Source organism: Urocitellus parryii, chromosome 4 (genome assembly GCF_045843805.1).
Source record: "Urocitellus parryii isolate mUroPar1 chromosome 4, mUroPar1.hap1, whole genome shotgun sequence".
In the NCBI taxonomy this organism is placed as follows: domain Eukaryota; kingdom Metazoa; phylum Chordata; class Mammalia; order Rodentia; family Sciuridae; genus Urocitellus; species Urocitellus parryii.
In genome coordinates this window covers 90,723,648-90,734,081 of record NC_135534.1, presented here as the reverse complement: position 1 = coordinate 90,734,081, position 10,434 = coordinate 90,723,648, and positions in this window count along the sequence as shown.

Genomic DNA, 10,434 nt, shown 5'->3' with positions numbered 1-10,434 from the left:
ATTTCTTACCAAGAATCTAAATAATTGATACATGTTGTATGTCTGCTTTTTTATTTTGCCACCATCAATTTGGTCTTTTAAACATATTCTTTCCTTCCTGGATGTGGGGTGGGACTCCGCTCGCATAATGAGGATTTTTCCTGTGCTATGGAGTGGGATTGGAAGAGAACTCGTTGGGCAATGGAGCCTGGTCCTCCCTAGCTTTTTTTTTTTTTTTTTTAGTTGTATTTGGATGCAATACTTTATTTTACTTATTTATTTTTATGTGGTGCTGGGGATCAAACCCAGGGTCTCACACCTGCAAGGCAAGTGCTCTACCACTTAGCTACAGCCCCAGCCCTAGTACTGCAGAATCATGTTTCCTTTGCATCTAGGTTTCTTCACTCAGCGCTGAGAGCCATAGCCAAGTAGGAATGACGCATGGCAATTTCCTTGTCAGCCTACCCAATGTTGCTTAGAGGGAGGACTCTCCATTGTGGAAATGGGTTTGCCTTGGACCCAGGTCATTTGCAGTGACATTGCATGAATGTTTGAGAGTTTTGGTTTGAAAGGTGACCTTGCTCAGGGATTAGGGTGGATCCGGGTTTAGGGTGGATCCTGCTGGGAATAGGGCGTATCCTGCTGCCTCAGGCACCCGCTCCTGGAGTTCCTGTTGAGTTCTCGTGGGGTTCTGGAGAGTATTTGGTACGCAGAGCCTGGTGGAGGTAGTGTATTTTCCCCAGAACGTGCGTGTAGAGTGCCGGTGAGAGTTCGGGAATAAAGAGTTGCTGTTGGAATCTATAAGGCTTGTGTGGTGACTCAGTTATTTTGTGCCCAGCCAGACTGTGGCAACTCAGTGCTTATAAGATTCTTTCAGAGTGATTTACTTAGACTGCTGATTTACTTTCATTGTGATCATATTAATTTATTCATCTACTACATACTTGCAGGTTTCCAATATTTGGTCATTGCAAATAATGCCAGTGTGAATTCTTGTATATGACCTCTGGTGCAAACTTGCATGTATTTATTTGTGTTTATAACTAGGACTAGAATTGCTGGGTGTGGGTGCATGGGCATGCACTGCTTTCACAGATAAAATGTTAAGTAATTTTCAAAGTGATTCACACTTTGCATGCACATGGAAGCGAGAGGGTTCCTGTTGTTCCATGTTCTCACCAACACCTGATTTGTCAGTCCCCAATTTTAGTAGTTTGGGTAAGTGTGCAGTGGTTTTGCACTGTGGTTTATTTTTCCATTTCCCTTATAACTAATGAAGTTAAACACCTTTTCACATATTTGTTGGCACCTTGACTATACTTCTGTGAAGTGTAAAGTATACTCCTGTGAAGTAAGTACCAATTTAAACTTCATCCCCATTTAACTGAAATAGTATATGGCATATACAATCTATTTTCATTAAATATTTATAACAAAAAAGTATTTCATTATATCCTTTGAAAATGCTTCAAAAATTTTGTTATTCTTAATACTTTCAGTTATTGTATATGGGAGTATAGATACATTGACAACTTCCAAATACATAATACCTATTAAAAGTGAAATATTTGATAAATACAAGCATTTTATATCTACTTCACTTGTGTGTGTTCATACAGATTCATTACTAGGCTTATAGTAAAGGGGAGAACACAATTTAAAGGATATCTTTGTATATAAACAGCTGACAACCTTGTGAAAATTCTTAAAGAGGAAAATGAGTTGGAGACCCGAGATGAAGTCCTAGAAGATTTCTGTTGTGGGAAGAATTCAGCTTTCAGTCCTTTTCCTGTAGCAGCACCACCACCCCGACCTTCCACCAGTACACACCCCTGCATACTAACACCTCTCTCCCATCTTGGGAAAAGATAGTCTTTTGTCCACAAATGTCTGGATTTATCACTTTCTAACTACTTGAAGACTATGTCCATTTCTATTAAAAGAATATTTATCATCAATTAATAAAACATTTAATTTCTATTAAAAACATTTATCATAATTGGTTAAAAAACCATTTAAAGTGCTTACTTTTATATGGAGCTTTTACCATGTTGATGCTACTGCTGATACTTAAAAAAGTTGAGGAGTATAGCTCAGTGATAGAACTTGTTTAGCATGCACAAAGCTGATTTCAATTTGCAGTGCACACACAAACATGTGCACACACACACAAAGTTTGAGACCACGTAGCAAAAGTCCTCCTGGAAGTCCTATACTACTGCTTTTCTATGGGATCAGGAAGGGAATTTCTGGGAACTCAGGCACAGGGGTATTAAAGAAGAAAAGAAAACAAACTCAACAACTGAAAGGGAAAACTAACAAAATCCAACAATATATTAAACAGATTTTAAAGAATACAAGAATAGTTCAACATGGGAAAACTAATACAATATACCACACTGATAGAACAAAATGGGGGATGGGTGACTATTTCAACTGATTCAGAAAAAGCATTTGGCAAAATTCAACATCCTTTCAAGGTAAAAATATTCAGAAAACTAGGAATAAAGAGAACTTCCTCAAAACTTGATCAATGGCAATTATTTAAAGAACAAAAAAAGCTAATGAGTTCAATGATAAAAATACTAGTCACTTTTCTCCTAACATCACCTACAATACAAATAAGCACACTTTTTCATCACTTGTATCTAACACTGCAGTGGAAGTTCCACCTTTCCATTAGATAAGAAAAAGTATTGAAAACAGGAAAGATGTAAAACTACTGTTTACAGACAGCATGACCCTACAATATAGAAAGTCCCCCAAAATCTACAAGAACTAATAAATTCAGCAAAGTTGCAGAGTTCAAGGTGAATATACAAAAAGTGTTGAATCCTAAAAGAATATTATTTTTTTACTTAGTTGTAGAATTTTATTAATTTTTACTTTTACTCCAAATTTTCTGTAAATGTGAGACAAAAATAAGTATGTGTTCTTTTATAATTACAAAAATTTTGAAGATAGATACTTAGGACGACTACAGCTTTCACTAAAGATAACTGAATTTATAAAAGGTTCAGAATTTCTGGATGAGGTTTCTAATTAGTCCTGCTTTCCGTACTTCCACTTTCCTGGGAGTCAAGGTAACCACAGGTGGGGTAACATTGTACTAATAAAACAAGAGTTCACTGGATGCTGGGGGAGTAATGGACACTCCTGGGGCTGGGATGCTTGTAGATAATCCCATAGCTTCCACTGTAGATTCTCTGGCAATCTTTGGATAATACGAATTTAGAGATTATTCCTATTGAACCAAAAGAATATTACTTTTTAAGAAAATAAGTCCACTTACAATAATATCCAAGAGAATAAAATACTTAGGAAGATATATAACCAAACAGGAAAGACTTGTACATGGAAAGCTACAAACCATTGCTGAAAATTAAAAAAAAAAAAAAAACTAAATGGAAAACATTCCCAGATTCATGAATTGAAAGACTTAATGATGTTAAGATGGCAATGCTACCCAAAGCATGCTATAGATTCAATGCATATTACCAAAATTCCAATAGATTTATCCTGAACTTTATATCCAATTGCAAGGAGCTCCAAATAGTCAAAACAATCTAAGTTGGAAAACTCACACTTCCCAATTTAAAAATTTACTATAAGACTACAGTAATCAAAACAGTGTGCTACTGGCATAGAATAGATATATAGACCAATGAAACTGAACTGAGAACCCAGAAGTCAGCCCATAATCTATGGCTGATTGATATTTGACAGGGACCATTTAATGGCAAAAGAACAATCTCTTCAACACATGGTGCTGGAACAACTAGATATTCATATGCAAAAGAACGAAGTTGGACCCTACTTTATACCATATACAAAAAATAATAACTAAAATGGATTAATGCCTAAACAAATGAAACTCTAAAACTTTATGATCTTGGATTTTACAATGAATTCTTAAGATACGAGAACAAAAGCAACCAAAGAAAAACTTGATAAACTCGACATCATCAAAAAGTCAAGAGACCTACAGAGTGCAAGAAAATATCTTCAGATCATATAAATAATAATGATATAGTATCTAAACTCTTAGGGCTCAACAACCAAAAAACAAGCCACCCAATTTGAAAATGAACAAAGGATATGTATAGACATTTCTTTGAAGATGATATAAGCACATGAAAAGCTGCTTGCTGTCAGCCATTAGGGAAATGCAAATGAAAACCACAATGAAATGCCATTTCACACCCACTAGGATGTCTGTTAAAAAAAAAAAATCTGTGAATGTAGTTTAAAGGTACGTTCATAGCATGTCACATGTGAGATCCCGGGTTCAATTATTAGTACCAGGAAAAAAGAAAAGTATGGTTGAGATGTAGAGAAATGAAAATCCTTGTGAATTTCTGGTGGAAATGTAAATCCAAAGGTGCACCGTCTGTGGAAAACAGTTTGGCAGTTCCTCAGTAAGTTAAACAGAATTACTATATGATCCATCGATTTCACTTGTAGATAACTTGCCCCAATGAACTGAAAATGTACACAAAATACAAATATACGAACATCCATTGCAGCACTATTCACATTAGCCAAAAGGTGAAAAGAGCCCAAATTCATCAACAAATGACTTAATATTCAAAATAGGTAAATCCACAGAGACAAAAACAAATGTTTGTGAGGGACAGTGGGAAAGAAGGTATGAAGACTGATTGCTTAAAGAGTATGTATGGTGTTCTCTTTTGGGGTAATGATAATGTTTTGGAACTTGATAAAGTAATGGATACATATTGAGTATACTAAATTCTACTGAAATGGTTTTACACTTCTAAATGGTTCATTTGATGTAAGGTGAATTTAACCAAAATTGGAAAAAAAATGTTTGTGTGGGTGGTAAACCAAAAACCTTTCTTGGGTTAGTAACAACCTTTGTAGGAAATTAAAGCCAGAATAGAAGAGATGGGAAATGTAACATCAAGAGAATTACAGAAAATCCAAGCAGAGATTTCCATTTAAGTCCTTCTGCATTTCCAAGATCTTACACATTACTACCTTCAATGGCTATTTAAGGAAGGCTTAACTATCTTATAATCTGCATCCCCTCCACTTTCTGACACAGATCATATTTTCTCATATTTTCTCAACATTTTCTTATAATGCTTTATGAAGTTAGCTTTGAACCCAATTGGCTTGCCTTCTCAATCCCCCTTTAATATAGAAATTCAGTTCTGTCACATTATTCTTTGTTAATAACTATTTTGACCATAACTCCTCCTCCTTGCTCCTCTCTACCTACACAGAATGAAGTCTAGACAACAAAGCTCATTAATTCATAATATTCTTAAAACGGTTCTCCAGCCTATGTTCCCAACCTTCTTTTCCATTATTCATTTTCACTGATTATTCACTTTTTCCAAATATGCTTCATGCAGTTTTGTTTTCATGTTCCTCCCTGACCTGTCTCCATTTTCCAACTTTGTATATTCTTATCCTACTTCTAAGTACACAACTGATATGCAACTCTAGCTTTTTTTTTTTTTTTTTTTTTTTTTGGTGCCAGAGATTGAACACAGGGTCTCACACATACTAACCTCACACTCACACACCCATCCAATGTAAGCTAAAATTCTTTGAAAATCATACCAACAGCACTTTATCTGAACTTTTCTTATGTCACTTATTTTCTACTTTGGATTAAAATATCTTTTTCTGAGCCTCAATGAAACAGGAGCAATGTGCTTTAATTCATAGTGCATCTTCCTGTTCATTCTTTTGCACCTTTGTATCTTGACATGTGCCAAACCTAACACTAATCTCTACACCTATTTCCATGATTTTTCACCTGTGTGTGTAATAGATTCCCCAGTCATCCCAAAATTATGCTATATTATTAATTATGCCAGCAATCAAAATATTCTCAGAAGAGATAAGCTTCCTCAAGAGGAAGATAAAGCTGTTAGAAACAGATTGTACAAATACTTGTCAGAAATATTACAAAAGATTTTTAAAAATTTTTTAAAAAGATTTTACATATCAAATAAATATGGACAAAAAATGCTTTGATTTTCTTATAGCTTTGAGGCTGAAATTATAATTGAGTTTTTGTTAGCTTTTTTTGTGGGATGGAGATCAAACTTGGGGCCTTGTACATGCTAGGCATCTTGCACTACCACTGAGCTACATCCCCAGCCATGAAATTATGATGTCTAGTGAAAAAAGTAATATAAAGAACATTCATAAAACCACACATATATATGCATGTACATATACACACCACACACCAAATGCATATCAAATTTAATGGTGATCACCACTGGGTAGGAATTGATAGTAGTAGTAGGGAAAAATTAAGTGGGACATGAACACTTGATTTTTATATACTTGTTTAAATTTGTTACAACAAGATATTCGTGTTAAAATAAAACAAACAAAAAACACTAGGTAGAGCACAATGTTATGCCTCAGTTTGTCCAGGTCAAACACAGAACAGGATGTTTGCTACTTGCAGATCAGACCCATGACACTGTCATTAGCATCATCCACTAATAAAGAACACAAAGCTTTTTATGTGCATTCCCACATTATATCTTATAATAGCCCTGTAAGGAATAAACAGAGCAGATACAGATGCTCATAGAAAAACCTAAGGATCAGAGAATTATAAAGGCTTTGTCAAAGGCCTTTTTAAATGGGAGAACTGAGAGACAAAGTCTTCAGATTTGAAATGCAGGGCTTTTTTCCCTACACCATACTGAGCAATGCAGCTGTGTATGTAATATCATACTCACCTATTAACCCTTTATTGCCAGAGCCGCTAAGGCTTAAAGCTCCAAGGATTCTAATTAAAACCTGTCTATAGACACCATCATATGCACTTATTAACCCTTTATTGCCAGAGCCACTAAGGCTTAAAGCTCCAAGGATTCTAGTTAAAATTTATCTATAGACACCATTATACCAGAAAGATAACAGGATCTAGCACTATTACAATGGTCTTTCCATTTCTACTAAGTTATCCCTCTTCCCCTGAATAACCATGCATACACCAAAAGATCAATAAGGTCTGCTACAGATTTGTAGGGCACGTTACACCCCTTCTGCTGGGTCTGTGGCACACACCTGTAATGCCAGTAACTCGGGAGACTGAGGTAGGAGGATCACAATTTTAAGGCCATCCTCAGCAACTTAGCAAGACCCTGTCTCAAAATAAAAAATAAAAAGGAGGATGTAACTTAGTGATAAAACGCCTGTAGGTTAAATCCCCACTACCAAAAAATTAAAAAAATAATTTTTTAAAATTACATCCCTCCCACCCAAGAACCAATAAAGGGTAAAAAGAATCATCACATAGAGATGAAAACTCACCTTTATTACCAAAAAGGCTTTGGAGGAAAACACTTAGGTGTAGATTTCCTAATACAAATCCCAAAATATTTAAACTATTTGCCAGTCATTGGCAAATGAAAAATACTGAAAAATCAAGGCAGGCCTCTGTGATGCCAGAGTCACAGAGGAATACGGTACATGCTCAATGGGCAGGCTGACCAGCTACCAAAGAGAAAGACAAGACAAGACAGTATTGCGCTACCAAGTTTCTCTTTCAAAAGTACCAAAAATATAAGTGCAGGTGCAAAGAGAGCTCCCACTATACCAAGGAAGCCTGAGTGAACTAAAGTTCTTCCTTAATTCTTCTTGGATTTATTTTTATTAAAAAAAAAATGGGGGGCCGGGGTTATGGTTCAGTGATAGAGTGCTTGCCTCACATGCGAGAGGCACTGGGTTTGATCCCCAGCATCACATAAAAATAAAACAAATAAAATGAAGGTATTGTGTCCATCTACAACTAAAAAAATATTTTTTTAAAAAAGTAAGATTAATGTTTACCATGCTAATAGTTCTTACACGGTAGTTCATAGGCTCTGCAGGTCCTGGAAATCCTTTTGGGATTTCTAAAAAACAAAAACAAAAAATCCTAAAAAGTTATTTGCCATTTTCACTGGGCTGACATTTGCACTGATGATGAAAAAACAATGGTGGTCAAACTGTTGACACCTTTACATGAATTGAGATAGTGGCATCAAAACATATCTTCAGTTAAAAAAAAAATGCCACTTTAGTTGAGAATGCTGGTGCCCACCCGTAATCCCAGCAATTTAGGAGTCTGAGGCAAGAGGATTGCAAGTTCAAGAGGATTAACAACAGCCAGGCTTGCTAAGCAACTCATGAGACCCTGTCTCTAAATAAAATACAAACAAGGACTGGGGATGTGGCTCAGTTGTTGAGTGACCCTGAGTTAATCTCCGGTACCAAAAAAAAAGACCTTTCATGTAAGAGTATCTCTAGTGAACTCATAAAAATGTGAATGAAATCTGACCCTTGAGAAAACATCAACATCGCTTTAATAATATGAATAATATGTGACAAAATGGGAAGTGCACAAAAAGAGCTTCTACTTAACCAAAGTACAAAGATTTTCTCAAAGAAAGGCACTTCTGTGATTGAACTGTTAAGCTGAATTTGCTCTCTGTTCATGGAACAGCATTTTTAAAAGAAGAATAACTGATAAAATACTGATAATGTGTCAATGTAGGTTCATTAACTAACAAATGAACCACCACTGTGTGGAATGTTATCAGTGGAAGAGGATGTGCATGTGTAGAGACACAGATGTATATGAGAACTATCTGTAATTTCCATTCATTTTGCAATAAATCTAACATGGCTCTTAAAAATTTTACCTTTTAAAAAGATAACTGACATTTTTAAATCTATACTCCAAAATATCTTTTTTTTTTTTTTTCCTGGTAGCAGGGATCAAACTCAAGGGCACTTCATCACTGAGTCACATCCCCAACCCTTTTTTGTATTTTATTTAGAGATAGGTTCTCACTGAATTGCTTAGTGCCTCGTTAATTTGCTGAAGCTGGCTTTGAACTCATGATCTTCCTGCCTCAGCCTCCCCAGCTGCTGGGATTACAGGCATGTGCCATAGCTCCCAGCTCTCCAATGTCTTTAAGAAACTACCACTTGTCAAGTTTTAGCATTACCTCAAGAAATAATACCTACAATTATCTAAAAATTCTTCCTTTGCCAAATGTATACCTCAGAGAGGCTGAATTTTCATCATACACACAAAAACGTATCATTCGGCATATAAGCACATGAGAATCCAGCTGTCCTCTATTGAGCTAAAACTAAAACAATGTCACTCTTGGTATTAGGGTTTTCTAGAGAAACAGAATCCACAGGAAGTATAATTATAAAAAGGGGACTTATTAGGTTGGCTTATGTGACCAGAAGCTGGATAGTTCATAATGGCCATCTGCAGGCTGGAGTGCTAGAAGAACCAGGAGCTGCATAATCCAAGAGGCTGAAGCCCCAGAACAAGAGAGCTCAACTGTGCTACCCTAGTCAAAGGCTTCTGAAGAATTACTGAGTCCACTTAAGAAGAGTGAAGAAGAGTCCAAAATAGAACAAGAGAGCTCAACTGTGCTACCCTAGTCAAAGGCTTCTGAAGAATCACTGAGTCCACTTTATTAGAGTGAAGAAGAGTCCAATATTCTCAGACGATTGCAGCAGCAATCAGAATCCATTCTACAAGAACCCAGCTTGCATCTGCTGCTGCTTCCTTGTTCTTCCAATTTTTATTCCATCCAAGTCATCATCTTATTGGTTGGTGCTGCCCACGCTTAGGGAGGGTCTCCATTCCAGTTGGCTATCCCACATGCCAATCATTCCTAGACACACCCATAAATCAATCCTAGACATCTCTTAATCCAAATTCACAATTCAAATTAACCGTTACACTCTTCTAACCAAATTTTAATTATTTTTCAAGAGGTGTTACACTAGCATATAGTGTGTGTGTGTGTGTGTGTATACACTATATAGTATATATATATATATATATATAGTATGTATATATAGTTATTATTTTAAATGAATTAATGTTTTACAATTTTTGTTTTAATTTTTAACATGGTAACAAAATGTTAAACGTGCATAAACACAAGTTCTTTGGGTTCCTTAATTTTTAGAATTGTAAAAGGGATTTTGAGATAAACAAATTCAATTGTGTTATTATGCACTCATTGATTTTATATATTGTAGGGGATATTCACTAAAATGTTAACATTTCTAGAAAAATTTTTGAGATCCATCTTTAAAGTTGATGGTGTTCTTTGACTTATGGAATAGTGATACCGCCGGTTATCAGTGATGAGTTCTGCTTCCTCACATGTTGAAGTTTGAATATTAGAGAAGCACGCCAAAGCAAGCATATAAAGCAGGGATTATTTAAAAAGGGGTAACAGACTTCTCCTGGAAGGGAGAAGGCCCCCTTCGGGGCCATAGCTGGTATCCTGGTATCCCAAGAAGCAAGGAGTTCTGCCCTTTTTATATGTCCTTCCTTTGTTCTCCTGCCCTTTCTCTTCTCCTTGCCTCATTCCTAGACACACTCTCCAGGCCTAGGAAATGCTCATAGGAAATGCTTGGTGGGCTAGCCAA